The sequence below is a fragment of the Trichosurus vulpecula genome, chromosome 1, assembly GCF_011100635.1.
Source record: "Trichosurus vulpecula isolate mTriVul1 chromosome 1, mTriVul1.pri, whole genome shotgun sequence".
NCBI classification, from domain to species: domain Eukaryota; kingdom Metazoa; phylum Chordata; class Mammalia; order Diprotodontia; family Phalangeridae; genus Trichosurus; species Trichosurus vulpecula.
In genome coordinates, this window is record NC_050573.1 from 241,303,952 (window position 1) to 241,320,507 (window position 16,556).

Below are 16,556 nucleotides of genomic sequence, written 5' to 3' on the forward strand. Positions count from 1 at the left end.
CAGATTGATACCTCTCTTGAAGCAGGCTAAGTTCCAAGAGGAACTTCAGAGAAAGCAAGATGGAATTTTATAAGGCAAGATGTAATTACATAACAAATTATGAATATTAAAAAGGCAGGTTTATTAAGGGATTAGATAATAAAGGGTCCCAGCCACAGTGGAAATGTACCTACAGAAAAACCCGTGGACGGGTATGTATGTATGATAATGATATAGTAAGTCTGTCTACGTCATAAGTTCACCTAAAGGGACAGCTTTTGCTATTGCTGCAAAGGTGCCTACTTAGGGAAAGTCCCTTCTATTGTTTTGAGGTCTGCATCCTTCTTGGGCATCCTGGTGGTAGTGCTTTCTGATCGTGGTCCTGTCTGAGAGTAGATGGATGTGGTTGTGGTTCATTGTACAGACACACCTGCTGTTTCTATGGGAAATATGAGTTCATGGATACACCTGTTTTAGTGAGCAGTGAGGCATATATGAAGAAGTTAGGATATTGAGTGATGGGGGGTGGGGGTGGGGTGGCTAGATAGAGGCAGTGGGCCTGCTGTTCAGTGGGGCCTATAAGGAAGTTAGAATATTGGGGCTGGGGGACAGCTTTATTAGGATTCCATCAAAACTATTCTCTTTTGGAGAGAATTGTTAGCAGTAAATCTCATAAATGCTATATCTAATGGCTTGTTCCCAGGCCTCATCCTTAACCTCTCTACAGCATTTAAAACTTTTGGATACTTTCCTTTCCTCCTTGATACTCTCCTATCTGGGTTTTTTATGAAACTGTTCTCTCTTGGTTCTTTCCCTGTCTGCTCTGTGGTCCCCTTTATTGGATCTTCATCCATATCACACCCACCGAGAGCCTCCCAAGGTTCCATCTTGGGTCTTTTATTTTCTTGATATATTTTGTCACTTGGTGACTTTTTCAGTTCAACCATTACCACTATACAGGTGCTTCCCAGATGTATGTATCCACCTCCCATCTCTCCCAGGCTCCAGTCCTGAATCACTAACTACCTACTGTACATTTCAAACTGGATATCCCACAGGCATCTTAAACTCGAAATGTCATTGTCTCCTCTCCTCCAATCCTATTCTCTTTTGAATTTCCTTATTACTTTCACAGGCAGTAATAATAATAATCCTAGTCACCCAGGCTTGATGACCTTGGTGTTATCCTCAACTCCGTACTCTCATTGTACATATCCAATCTTGTGTCAAATCTTGGCATTTTTACCTCCACATCTACTATTTTCTTCATTCATAGTCACCACCCTAGTTCAGATTCCCAGGACCTCTTACCTAGACTATTTATTACAATAATGTCTTAATTTGTCTCCCTGCCTCAAGTCTCCCCTTGCTCCAATTTATCCTCCCCACAGCTGCGAAAGTGATTTTCCTAAAATTCAGGTCTGACCTTATCTCCCTACTCTTCCCTACTCAATAAACTCTAGTGGCTCTCTTGACTACAGGATAAAAACCAATTTTTTTTCCTGGTATTTAAAACTTTTAACAACCTGGTCTTTTCCATATCTTTCCAAGCTTCTTTCAGATTACACCCCTCCATGTACTCTACTATCCAGCTGTTCTGGCCTGCTTCCTGCTCACACGGTATTTTATTTATCTCAGTGGCTTTGTACTAGAATGCACTCCTTCCCTACCTGTGCCTCTTATCCCTTTTTCAAGATTAAGCTCATAGGCCACCTTCTGCAGGAGACTTCTGCTGGGTCCCCTTAGGTGCTACTGCTTTCCCCTTTATCCTAGAACAGGCCTAATTCTAGTCAGTCTGGTGGTGGTTCAAGTTTGGAATTTGAATGAAGTGATACACTCAAACCATCTAATAGTTAACAAAAGGAGGATTTTTAGCCACATTAAGCAGTTGAAATTCAGGAAGGATGCAACATTTATTCAGTTGTACACAACTTCCCTGCCTTAGAGTTGGCCTTGATTCACAATTCAGAAGCCTATGTGAGGAGCTCTTGACTCCTCATCCCTTGGCTTTTAAGTCTTGTCTCCCTGGCCAATTAAGTATCAAGAACACTTGCAATACCTTTTAGGGAAAAGTAGCCTCACCAGAGCGGAGTAGGGCCTTAGAATATTGCCCCTACTCTATGTTCTAAGGCAGGACTATTTAAGGGGGGGTCATGAATTTGGATGGGAAAAAAATTTATCTTTATTTTCACTAGCCTTTGGTTTCCTTTTCTATCCTATGTATTTTATTTGATGCTTTTAAAAACATTCTGATAAGGTGGCCCAGGGTCTTTGCCAGATTAACTATAGATCTATGACATAGAGCTATGACAAAAAGGTTAAGAACCCCTTACTCTAAGACGACTTTCCATCTACTCAGTATACATCTTAGAGATACCTCTGTATGTACATAATCTCTCTCCCCTTAGAAGGTGAGCTCGCTGAATTTTTTCTGCCTCCACGCTGTATTTCAGCTGAACTATAATTCTCAACTTTCGCAAAGCATTTCCTTCACAGCAGCCCTGTGAAATAGTAAAATTATTTTTACCGCTATCTGACCGATCCCCAAACTGAGGTGTTGCATGACTTAATGACTTGAGAGGCTGGTTATTATTTCATTTCATCGCAGGAAGCAGGAGTGTCATGGAGTAGTGGACACAAAGTTGGCCCGGAAGCCAAGAAAACTTGGATTCCAGGCTCAGCTCTGGTACATGCTGTGTGACTGGGCAAATCGCTTAACCTCTCAGTGCAAGAATCTGCTATTTCGGTGGGTGGTTTTTTTCCCAACTTTTTTTTTTCAAGGTCAGTTAAAATCGAAATGTAACCCCTTAAAAGTCTCTAAATTGATCTCAACTGGTGCTGCTGAAAGAGGAGTAGTCTGGGTTGAGAAGACTCAGTTGCATCTAAATAAAACCTATCAGTTTAAAGAAAAAGTTTTAAGTGAAACGCCCGGTTCGAAGATTCAGTCCATGCGCTATGAGTCTCCTCGGAGGGTAGGGGCGGGGAGAGACCCCGCTAGCGCCCTCCCGCTCGAGCCCGGGGTCGCGCGCTATTTACTTCCGGGTTAGTGGGCTGAACGTTTTGGGGGCGTGGGAGCTGACTTGGTGCTGGTGGCCGCGGGGATGAAGCTAGTGAGGTGAAAACTAGTGCAGTGTGAAGTAGATAGAGAGTGGTCCCGCTTAGAAAAGCCCGCCTTGGAGGGGCGTCAATCAACGGTCCGTCCTGCAGCCGCGGGCTCGCGCCGGCGCCCCTGCTCCCGCGGGCTCGCGCTCGCCGCTCTTGATTCTCCCCCCTCCCCCCTCCCGACCTCCTCTTCTGCGGGCGGAGCGCCACCAGCGGATTCAGGGTTGCTATCACACCTCCCCTTGCTCTGGCCCTTCCGCACGGTCCGTGAAGGCTGCGGAGGCGCTGTGCTTCTGCCCTGTAGGCCGCCACTCTACACTAGCAAGCGCCCCTAGCGTGTTGGCATTCGGAGGGAGTGATGGGGAAAACAAAGGTGCTTTCAGGTGTGGTTTTGATCCAAACAATTGCTTCACGGGCCTCTCTTAAAAAAAAGTTTTTCTCCATAGTTTCTTTTTCTGATATCAGTTGCTTCACAAGCCACTCTTTTAAAGAAAATTTGGTATTTTCTGTTTCTGACATAGTATCCCTCCGCCTCCCCAGAACCATCCCATGTGACAAATAGTGGTTTTTGAGGGCCACTCAATTCAATTTAAAAAAAAATTAATGGTTATTTTGTAGCCGTGAAAGATAGGCCATAGTTGACATATTGGCGGCTGCAGTGGTGGAGAGGTATTTTGTTTATGTTTTTAAATTTTTAGGTTTTTGATGAAATTGAGTCATGAAACAGTAACGATTGAATTGAAGAATTGGAACCCGGGTGCATGGAACAATCACAGGTATGGAGGTGTGAACAGGGTGACTTAGGCTAGACAAGATGCGCCTCTGCCCGTCAAATCCACTAGCAAAGCTACCGAAAGGTTGGAGGATTTGTTCATCTGAACTTCGGCTGCATTTCACATCTCTTTCCATTAGGGGTCTGTAAAATATAGAAATATAAAAATATACAAATATAAAATAGACAAAAGATAGGCAGGAAGAAGAAAGAAAAGCAAAGATCTTACATAATTCGATTGGTTGGCTATTTGACCTAGATCACTGCAACAGAAAATAAGATTTAGACATAATGTTTTATTTAGTCTATTCCTGGAAATGCTTTTAAGTTATGAAGGTAGGTTTTGCAATCCAGGAAAGTTTAACATCTGGGTCATAATTAAGGACATCATAGCAGGATCAGGACACACTCAGAAGTAGTAAAGTTAAGCAAAGAATTATTTCCTCGTTAGAAGAAACTTTAGTTTTACCGTCCTTACAGTCTTAAACATACAGCATAAGTCATGACAAAAATCCATTAAGGTAAGAAAACTAGAAGGGGCAGAATTGGTCTTTCTTCTGATCATCTTCTGTTTTGGTTTTCCCGGAAGTGAGTGTCAATATGAACACACATCTTAAAGCTGCTAAAGTGACCTTGAAAAACAGAGAGCCTGTACAATTGGAAACACTGAGTATTCGAGGAAACAAACATTCGATACTTAATTTTACCAGATAGTTTACCTCTGAATACACTACTTGTAGATGTTGAACCTAAAGTTAAAGCTAACAGGAGGGAAACAGGTGAGTTTTTTGTGAAATCCTTATTTTTCTGGAAGCATCAAGGAAATTTGTTATACCAGCCATCTAGCTGAGTCTGTGTGACCTTTTTTTTGTCAAAATATGAAATCACATCATTATGTAGTAAAATTTTCTATAAACCAAGCCTGCACAACCTGCTGCCCTTGGGCCACCGAAGGACTTCCTATACATACAAAGAATGTCTTCCTCTACATTTTTCAAGGGCCACCGGAAAATCCTTTGGCTTTCCATAAGCAACCCACAGGCTACAGGTTGTGCAGGCCAGTCTTTCCTTTAAATTCCTCTTCTTAGTAATAGCTATGAGGGTGAATGACCTTGGGCTGGTCATTTGATCTCCATGGACCTCATCCACAAAAGGGAGAAGTTATATTAGTTGATCACCAATGATCAGCTTTAATATTTTGTAGTGTTGGGTTTCTTTTTTTTTTCCAAAGAAATAGGCAGGGAATTGGAAAGAACAGTGATAGTGGGCTGAGTTGGGAGGCAGTGTGGTATTGTGAAATGAGTCCTAGATTTGGAGTCAGATGACTTGGCTTCAAATAGTGGCTTTCCCACTACCTATGTGGCCCTCTGTAAGGCACTTAATATCTCTGGGCCTTGGTTTCCTCATCTGTAAAATCAGGGATTTGAATGAGGTGACCTCAAAGGTAGTCCATTCCAAATCAAAATCTAGACTTCTGTGACTGACTATTAAGGGTAGAGATACGTCTGTGTACAATATAGTATAACATGAGTTCTGTGAGCTGCTAAAAAGGCTTAATTTTAACTTAGTTTTTTGTCTCAGCAGGAGACTTTATTTCCTAAGTGTATTCAAATAACACATGCTTTTGTTCATTCAAGGGTCCACCCAACATGTTGGGAACCTTCCCAGGTTCCGTTGATATTAAGAGAATCTGTGCCAGATGGCACAGAATTTGTCCATTTGTTATGAACAGGATTTGAAAAAGGATTTGTTCTGTGAAGTTTGGATTCAGTCAAAAGGTCACACTTGAGCACCTAGAGAAGGCCACAGGTTCTCCAACCCTATACTCTGGATAATAGACATGTTTCACCTACTTGGTAGATGGCAGTATATTGTAGTGGATAGGTCATTGAACTTGAAGTGAGGAAGACTTTGGTTCAAATCCCTCCTCAGACATGTACTAGCTGTGTGATCCTGGGCAAGTCATTTAACCTCTCAATGCCTCAGTTTCCTTGTCTGTAAAAGGTAGGAGAACTAGACTTAATGGCCTCTCAGGTCCCTTTCATCTTTAAATCTATAATCTTGTGTAGATAAGCCAAACTTTTCAGTGGTTACGTGTTTAGTACAGCTTCATATTTCTGAATGGACGAGATAAGATAATTGAAAATGTGAATGCTGAATGAAGAAATTAGTTCAAATTAGCTCTAATATAGAGATAACTTGCCCCTTTCCCTAGCTTTTGTCTTTACATATCTCAATTTGTCTATCCAAAGAGGATCCAGACTAACCAGAGAGGGATGGGTAGGTCACACAAGGCAATGTTGTATGTCTTAGCATTTGTCTATTTCAGTGTTTAGCAATATCCATCAATCTAAAGGTATGTCATTGTAGACTGGAATTAGCAGCAGGGAAGACAATTGCTACAAAACCCTCCTTCTATATGCTAGTAACAGTTTCTTCTCTTTATTCTATAGTCATCTATTATCTTTGACATCCCTACTCCCAGCAAGCAAGTGGTGAGAACCTTGGCATGCCCCCCTTTTTTGTTGTATAAATTTTCTAAAATTCAATTTTATTTTCAGATCCAAATTCTCTCCCTCCCTCTGCTCCTCCTGTGTCCATTGAGAAGGCAAGAAAAACAGATCCCATTACAAATACTGAGTTTTCTCAACTAATGAAATGAGATGGTGAAGGAAATGGCAAACCACTCCAGTTTCTTTGCCAAGAAAACTCCAGTGTCGTGAAGAGTGGGACACAACTGAAATGACTCAACAACAACAACAAATAGTTATTGGCATACCCCTTTTGAAAGGTTATTAATCCCTGATCTATTTATGTAGTTTAGAGTGAGCATTTGATGTGTACAATAGTTTGGTGATCCTGGTAGATGCTATGAAAAAATTCAGATGCAATAATTTAAGAAATAAATTTGAAAATTTTTGAATTTGGCCATAACACAGATTTTCCTCCCCCAATTGCTATTAAGGTAGTTATATTTATTTTTATATATTTTGTATTTTATTTATATTTTTAATATATATTTCACTAGATATTTGGGGTCTTCTCAAAATGGAGTGTCTGTATACTTTTTTAATCAGTGATGGTTAGGCTAGGGAAGAGATAAGATTGTCTCTTATGACTGATGTTTGGGTTTTTCATGTAGACATCATTGTGCTTCTAACTGAATTATAGATAGATTTGTCACTTAGTCAACAAGCATTTATTACGCACCTATTTAGTGTGCTAGGCACTGTGCTAAGCGTTGAGGATACAAGAGGAGCATAAGATGGTCTCTTCTCTCCAAGAGCTCACAGTCTCATGGAGGAGATTTGTTATTATTTTAGTCAAGGATCGTACATTGGTAAAAGCTATACTGCTTTTTTATGTTAGGAGGTCAATGTGATGCTAATATGTAATTCTTATTTTGTTTATAAGTTTCTGTTTCTCAATATGTTTAACTTTTTTATTTGTTATACCTCCAAAAAGTGAATCTGGTATTTGGGAGGGTTAATATAGAAAATATTTCTCATCTATTGAATTTACTCCAATGTGTGAGAAACGTGCTTACCCTAGAAAGAGTAATACTCATTGTGAAGCCAGGAAAGTTTTCATTTTATTTTACATTCACTCTGAATGAATGGGTAAGTCCCAAATGGAGTAACCTTGCTCAGGCAAATGCAAGCCTTTTTTCTGTTCTTCTCAATTCAAATTCCCCCCCTTGCTTTCCATTGGTTAAATGCAGTCTCCTGAACCTCCCATTTCCTGTTCTCTTACTTGATATGTTCCCCCTCAAACAGGTCATTAAGCATGCAAACAAGCTTCTGACCTTTACCTGATCAGAAGCCTGGTTCTGCTAGGTCACAGCTCTGATTAGAACCAGTCACCTCTGACTTGTATCCTGTTATCACTTCTGTTATCACCCCTACAAAACTGGGAGTAGTTTTAATCCTGTGGAAACAGAATTCCTTCTTTTGTTTCTCACCAATTCATTTACTTTTCTTTTATTCAAATTCTGTTTCCACATCTTTTCTTATATGAATTCTTCCACTCATCCATCTCGTCTTTAAGTAGGCATAATAAATATGAGAAGGGAAGAGGGAGAGGTTGATCGATGCATTGACAAATCCAAGGGGGCAGTCCCCTTTGTAAATACAGATACAGAGACCCAATAATAACGAACAATTGTTTGTCCCTCTAAGATTCAGAAGTCTTGTCTCATACAGGTGTCTGGCAGGAAACATCATCTGATGAAGTTTTCTGGTCTGGGTATTTGTTCCAGCCATCTTCAGCACAGCATCTTAGCATCTTCTTGTTGAAATCTGCTTTTTATGTCCATTCTCCTACAAAGCTGATCAACCCTTATGTCTCTATTCTTATAAAATCAAAATTGGAACCTTAGCCAATTGTCCATTATTCATTCCCCCATCACGAGGATGAGATTCCCCTAAGGGATTAATAACAGGCTCCAATACATACATAAATACATTCAGTACTCAATTTTAACACAGTACATATCAAGTCATAAAACAGTTCCAACTTATGGTCATGTTAAGTTTCTTTTAAAGCATTTACAAGGTAGACCACTGTAACATTAATTAAGTTGGGACTTTTTTTACTGTTTTAGAATGCTAAATTAATTAAGTGTCTTTTATTGAGCCTTACTAGGTGCAAAGCCCCAGGCCCAAACCCCTAATTACTAGGTGCTAAGTGTGGGTGTGAAGCCCTCAGGGTCCTAAGGGGAGTTGCTAAGACTAGAGCCAATAGTAGGCACCTAAGTTCTGGTCGCTCAGATGACGTTTGATGACGTCCAAAGACTGTATAAAAAGAGAGGACAGAGCTATTTGCTTGAGGCTTTCGCTCCTGGAGGAGTGTTGGTGTGGGACTCTGGGCAGCCGCTCTAAGAGCCTCCCGGCTTGTCAGCCCAGATGTTGATGGTTTTTTGGTAACTATGAACTGTGATTTGGTCTGTTTATATTGTGTATGTTTGTAATTTGTTTGTATTTGCTCTGAAATTTGGGTTGCTGGCTTTTCCTCCTGAGCTAAGTGAGTTTATATGTATATGTTGGATTAAAGTAAGATTGTTAACCCCTTACTTTCCTTAGTAAAGCAGATCAAAAGAACCTGTGCTGGCAGTTCTCTTGTTTATGGGCTTGTGTTGGTCTTTTACCCCCACAACAACTGCTAGCCAAATTGTTGCAGCAACCACAAGCCATTCGTCTTTTAACATTAGCTAATTGTAACAAATATATTAACTAAGTAACAGAATAATATCTTGATTTCACAAGCCCTTGACCTAATTTCCCCATGCCATTATTAGGAATTAAAGGACCCTAACTTATAGAGAAATATATATACTACTATAGTAACCTCAGATGTAATAGTATCCATCTATTATTTAAAAGGTTTGGTATTATGCTTACAAAACTTTTGATCATAGAAATTTGCCATAAAATGGTAGGAACATAAGTAAGGAAGGAAATAACATTTCCCCAACTTCATGTCAGTTCCAGGCAGAAGTTGTGTAGACTTTCAGCTCCATTGAGCCAGGCTTAAAGTCTGCCAGGGGTCAGAGTAGGGAAATAGAGTCAGGAGAATCCTACCTCAGCTCATACAGAATGGTCATTCTCCCAGCCTTTCCATGAGATCACCCTCTGCAGTTCATAGAGGCACCTCACAGTGTTGCTGGCATCATGGAACATTAGCTCAATGGCATTTCTCAATAATTATACCTGGAGTCAAACGCCAAATAACAGTTAATAGTCCCATAAAGTCTTGAATGGCAAGTTCCAATAATCAGTTTCAGATATGATTATAATCTCACATTGGTTAAGGAACATCTTTAAAGTGAGCCTTAAGTAGCTTGCATGCATTTCTACACTTGTTCTGGTTTCTGATTAAATAACAACATAAAATCAAATTTCCCATTTCTCCCCATAAAACTTTCTAGGTCTTTGGGTATCACAGCTTAATTCAGTCAATTGTATTAATACTCAATTATTCTTACATCATTTTGAAACGTGTAAGGACCTATATATCTTTATTATAGTAGCTTTAAATGTATCCTGGCCTTAGTCTTTGGGATAATGGTTCAACATTGTGCTTGTATCTTTATTTCTTTTCCCTTTATCTAATTATTCCCGTAACATTCAGAAAGAATGTTCTATTCCAGGGATTTTATTCTTTCACAAGACTATGACTACCCATTCAGATTGAAAACAGCAATATTTCACATACTTGCATTATGCTTACATTTTTCACTGACTATTTGTTGTGATTACAGAAACCTGCCATAAAAAGGAAAAGCAAGGAGCTGATTAGATAAAGCATCATAGCCTTCCATATGCAGTATCACATCCACCTTATAGCCAGACTCAGGAATAGTCAGGTGGGAAACGTTTCTTTTCAAAGAAACACAATGGGGAAACTGAACCAGAAGGATTCCATCCCAGGCCGAGGCTAGGATTGTCCTTTCGGCTTTTCCCCAGATGCAAAACTCCACCTGTGACAGTCACATTCTCTCTGAGTAGCTAATGGCATCTCCCCTAGATGGTGGGTTATTGAGATCAGAACACAATTCGTTATAGTCCCAGAAGCTTTTATATCAGATGGCAAGTTTCATTAATCAAAACTTTACTAGGACTCACATCTTATATTTTAAATTTGTCCTACAACCCCATCACTAGAGATCATTTGCAAATTCTCAGCTAACGAAATTCCTTGTTTAGAAACTCCATATTCAAAAGTTTACCAGTTTGATACAATTGACTTCAATTTCGTTGGGAATACTTTACATAGAGACTACAACTTTAAGAAAGCAAGTTTACCCAAGTCTGAGGCATGCTGCTTGGGTAATGCTTCCAGGCTTTCCAGACCCAGGGGCCTAGGGTCATTACCTGTGGGACCCTTACTGTAGCTTTTGCCCCTCCTCCTTCCTTCCTTCCTTTCACCAGGTGAGGGAAGGCAAAGCTCTGGTCTCTTATCTTGACATACCATAGAGCTTCTTCCTTATCCTGGACCATAAATAAATATCTCCCCCCATCCTGAGTCATAAAATTTCCTCTGTCTTCCCTATATATGTGTCATCCATATTTAACCCCCATAAGGCCTCTATATAACTTCTATAAAAAGATAATTCCCCAAATATCAAGATCTCACCCAGAAACTCAGAAAATTTACAGTAGGTTTGAACTACAACAAAATGGCTTACAAATAGAAATTTAGTAGGCCTTCTAAAAATTATACAAAAGATTTTGTAAAACATTTCTTCATAAAAATATTTCCCTTTTATTAAAACCAGCTTATAATTTATCCTGATATCATTAATTCCTAAATACCACAAAATTCCCAAATTCTCTGGTCACAAAAACCTCTTATAGAGGTGGCTAGGTGGCACAAGGGTGGCTAAGTGGTGCAGCGAGTAGAGCACCGGCCCTGGAGTCAGGAAGAACTGAGTTCAAATCTGGCCTCAGACACTTGGCAAACTTACTAATGGTGTGACCTTGGGCAAGTCACTTAATCTCAATTACTGTGCCTTCCCCCCTCCAAACCCCACCCCCAGAACCAAAAAAACCCCAAAACCTCTTGTACATAATTGACAAAAATTACAAGAGATCCTAAACAAGGCCTTTGCATAATTACCAAGCTTCCTTTCACAAACATACTTTTGTAAATACTTGATTTATAGCAAAACTATTTTAACTGAAACTTCCTTTTAGATAAAAAGACAAAACTTGGAAGTTCATGATTTCTTAAATTATAGCACATGGTCATGTGCTGTATGATTTAACAGCTTCTTAACCCATTCATAATTTTTCTCTGACAGTATAATTCTTAATCTAACATGTAGACCATAAGAAAAACTGCTTTTCTAACACAGATGATATAATTGTTTACCAAATTACACAATTTAGAGATCTAACAATGCCCTAAACATTATTATGTATTTAAAATTTGAAACAACCCATTATCGATTTAGGTGAGTGCATTTCTAAATCACCTTACACAGAGAATCATTCATCTCATCATTACAATGTGGAAACTATAACTTTAAACCCCTGTATATATTTCATAATAGCCAAGATTTCAAATGGAAAAATCTGTTATCATAGTAAATATTTGTAGTAACAGTTTCAACTTATCAAATGCTTTAAAAAAAACCCAACTTATTGTGCAACAAAATCCAGATTTAAAATTGCTTTTACACCATTTCTACCTCACAATAGTCTCTCAAACTTTGCAATTTAAGAGAAATTTAGGAATACAATACAATTTAGAAATACAGTTATAGCACAAACAATAAACTTCAGATGATATCAATTGCATAGAAATTATTGATCTTATTACTTTTGGTATTTATAACCACTTCAAAGTTATCAGGTATGGAACAATTACCTTAAATTAGAGAGACAATAATAATGTTGTGTCTAACATATGCCAGCCGTGTTAAACACTTTACAATCATAATGCTAAATAACAATATGTAAGCATTTTAATTACATATAGTTATTCTTAAAGTCCACTGCTCTTGGTCTCTTAAAAGGAAATATTATCCACAAATTCATATATTCCCTTAAAATGACAAGTGGCTACATATTCCCAACTCTGAATAACCTTTTTTTTCCCTTGTACTTCCTTAAAGAGCTGAAATCCCTTCTTTTTGAGACTTCAGATAAAGAGCTACTTTAGGCATTTCTACTCCTTACTTCCATTCATCAGATTAGCTAAAGGGTTTTGCCCAGACAAAAGACCTAAGGAATTTGAATCAGTGCTAACAAAGTGTGGGCAGCATCCCTTCCAAGCAGAGACCTTTGTAGCTTAATAATTAAGTGAACTAATATCTTTACCATAGTCAATACCCATATTAAATTCAATAAAACCCTACCACAGATTCATCCTGAAAGGCTGATAGACATAATTCTTTCTAACTTTCCATAACTTTGTTGGTTAACAAATCAGACTACAAATTTTCATTTTCAGCCTCTGACCTTGTGTAACGCCACGCAGTGTGGGACTTTTTGCCTTTGTCTTTTGTTTTGTCTTTTACTTCTCAGCAGTGAGATAATCAAGTACCTTTGATGAGTCTTGCCTTTGTTTGAATCAAGAGTCATTTATTGGAAACAATGTATATGATGTGGTGCTAGTGATTAAAGATCTTTCCCACACCCCTTTTGCTGGGTAGGTGCTGCGCCCTCAGGACCTTGAACAGGGTATATGAGCTCTGAGGTTGGCATTTTGCTTTTGGGGGCACACTCGTTGGAAGAGTGTTGGTGATTTGGCCAAATGAGACTATGGGTAACCATAGGAACCCTCCCTCCCAGCTTTGAAAACCCAGATGTTGGTGCCTCTCTCTCTGGTAACTGTGTATATAATGCCCTGGTCAGATAGCTAGAGGCCTGTCTGTTGATTTCTGTGTGTTATTTGTTCTGTTTGTATAATTTTTGCTTGTAATTTCTGTTTGTGTTTTGCCTGAAGTTCAGGGTGCTGACTTTTTCCCCTGAACTAAGTGAATGATATATGTATGTTTAATCAATTAATTTAATTTAATTAATTTAGTTAAAACATACACATGTTTAATTAAAGTGAGATTGTTAACCCCTTAAAGTTGTTCTCCTTAGAAAATCAGATCAAAGAACGTGTGCTAGCAGCCCTCCTGTGTGCTCTTCTTGTTGGTCTTGTTGTTGGTCTTTCACCTCCACAGCAGCTGCTAGTAACGTTGTTACACCTTGCAATCTTTCAACATCCTCAAATCATCTGAAGAAGGATGGGGGAAAGAGTGGCTAAGAGCACACAGGCCTGAAGGCCCTTGGGCCTGCTGCTGCCCCACCCCATCTAAATCTTCTATTCTACCTTCCATATTTTCGCTCTCTTTCCTAATCTTTACCAGACTACCTCTGATTTCCCTTATATTTCAAATAAATAAAAAAATACTCACCAATTTGTCCTGCTTTTCTGCACCTTAGAAAGCACAGTTAAATGCATAACAATTTATACACCCAGAGATCTCATTTCTCCCCCTTATTTTGCAATTTTAAACACATTGCGTGATATCAGGTATATTGATTTAAACATAAAGTACAAACTTTAGCTTTGAGATGTAATTAGACCTGGATTCAAACCCTCAGCTTTCTCTTCCCTCTCAGCCCTAGCTTCCTCTAGGCTGCCTGGGTTCTGATTCTCTATCAGTTCTAAAAACTGCTAGCCCCACCTTCAGGCTTCTGGAGAGTCTCTCTGAACCTTAAAAATTCCTTAAAGGTTTTCCTAGCTGCTTTTTTTTTTTTAATCTCTCACCACAGAACATGAACCATTTCACAAACACACAGACAAGACATTACAAAGTGGGAACCAATTTAGAAGCCAACTTAGAATTCAAATTCAGACTGGTCAAAAAAAACTCAGAGTTGTAATTTACTCTGACTTTTAGCCAATTTCAAAAGGATCCTTCCCAAGAGATCTCTGCCTCCCCCAGCACCAGGGACATGCTGGGATATTTCTACATCCTCCATTAAGGGGCTATTTTTGTAGGGGTGCCTTTCTCTCATGTTACCATCCTTCTTTCCTGGGCTGAGACCTTTTTATCTTACAATTTCACTGTGGCTTCTCCTTTCTGTTCTCATAAGCCAGGCCTCAGATAAGCTGCCCACCTTGGGCTTGCTCACCTTTGCCAGAACCCCTCTCAGACCTGTAGGATGCCCAAACTATCAAAGTGATTCTTAAATAGTAAATTTTCTCACTTTGACCTGTGGACAGCGTCTCCTGGTTGCCTTAGATGTAGGTCTCATTATTTTACCCACGTTCCTAGGTTCACAGCGATTCCAAAAATAGTCCTGGGAAGTTAGCAATCCAAAGCAGGAAGTCTCTCGACTTGGGATATTTGAGCCGTTGGAAACCAGTGGGGTGCCTCCCATTCTCCATAGTGGGTTCCCCTTTCTGGTGCTAGATCCCTGTGATGAACCCCCAAACTGTGAGAAATGTGGTCATTCTAGAAAGAACAATACTCATTGTGAAGCCAGGAAAGTTCTCATTTTATTTTACATTCATTCCGAATGAATGGGTAAGTCCCAAATGGAGTAAGCTTGCTGAGACAAATGCAAGCCTTTTTCTGCTGTTCCCAATTCAAATTCCCCCCTCCCCTTGCTCTCCATTGGCTAGATGCAGTCTCCTGAACTGCCCACTTCATGTTCTCTTACTTGATATGTTCCCTCTCAAACAGCTCATTAGGTATGCATACAAACTTCTGACCTTTAACCTGATCAGAAGCCTGGTTCTGCTAGGTCACAGCTCTGATTAGAACCAGTCACCTCAGACTTACATCTTATTATCACTTCTGTTATCATCCCTACAAAACTTGGAGTAGTTTTAATCCTGTGGAAACAGAATTCCTTCTTTGTTTCTCACAAGTGGTTTTTGAGTGGATTTGGGGTCAGGAATTGCTGCAGAATTAATAATGGAGGGGTTAGGGAGGAGAGGAGATAGGCCAGACTGGATTGCTATGAGATCACTGGAAGGAGGAAAGAAATGAGAGGAACCTAAGGACCTCAACACTGTATCTATATCTATATCTATCTATCTATCTATCTATCTATCTATCTATCTATCTATCTATACATACATATATATATATATATAAGAAAGGAGCCTGTCTCAATAACTGCTAAAAATATACTCAACACCTTAGAAAGGCATTTAACTCTTAACTACTCTAAGGAGAATAGTTAATCATGTTTTTCAATCAACCACTGGAGTCTTTTCCTTTTGTTTTTGACTTTCTTGAAGTAAGTGCAAAGCAATGGAATCTCTGGGTCAAAGGGTATGGATGTTTTAGTCACTTTCTTAGCATTGTACCAATGGCTAGACTGATTCTCAGGTCTATAAACACTGTATTAGTAGTGTGTGCATCTTTCCACAACTCTACTAATATCAATTATTCCTCTCTTTTGTTATCTTTATCAGTATGCTAGGTGTGAGGTGAAACCTCAGAGATGTTTTGATTTGAATCACTAATGAAGTGATGGAGCAATTTTTATATGGTTGTTAATAATTTGCAGTTCTTTTGAGAACTATTTGTTCATATCCTTTGACCAGTGGCTTTTGGTTTTTTATATTTGTGTCAATTCTCTGTATGTTTTAGATATCAGATTCTACATGAAAGCTTCCTTATTTATTAGAATAAAACATTTGGTTGGGAAGGTTTTGATTGAGTACTTCTTAGTTATAACCTTTTTTTGGACTGGCTTAGGATTTTTAGGGCCTCAGACAAAAGAAAGAGAAAACTGAGAGTTCTTTAGGATACTCCTCAGTAGTTTAGTTATCCGACAATTGAGGAAGGAGTCATTTGTCAGATTTTCATTATATTATGAGTAGTACTTTACATGGCAAATTATTTTGTATTAAAGATCATATCTAAAATGAACTGCTAATTCTAAAGTTTAAGATCCATTTCCAAATTCTAATTATATCTTTAAAAAAATAATAAGCATTTTTTTTCTCTTATCCCACCCTTTAATATAATTGTATTTTTACTAATGTTTGTTACAGAAATAGGAATTTATTTTGAGTGTTACCAAGGTGGGCTGGATTGCTTCTTGATGCTCCTTAGAGTATAGAGCATCATGGTGTAGAGGTGACCTTAAGTTCTAGAAGACAGTGGAACATAATCTCTGGAGCATTTGACCAGACACTTTGAGAATGGTACTGGCTGCAAATACCATGTCTGCTTTCAGAGAAC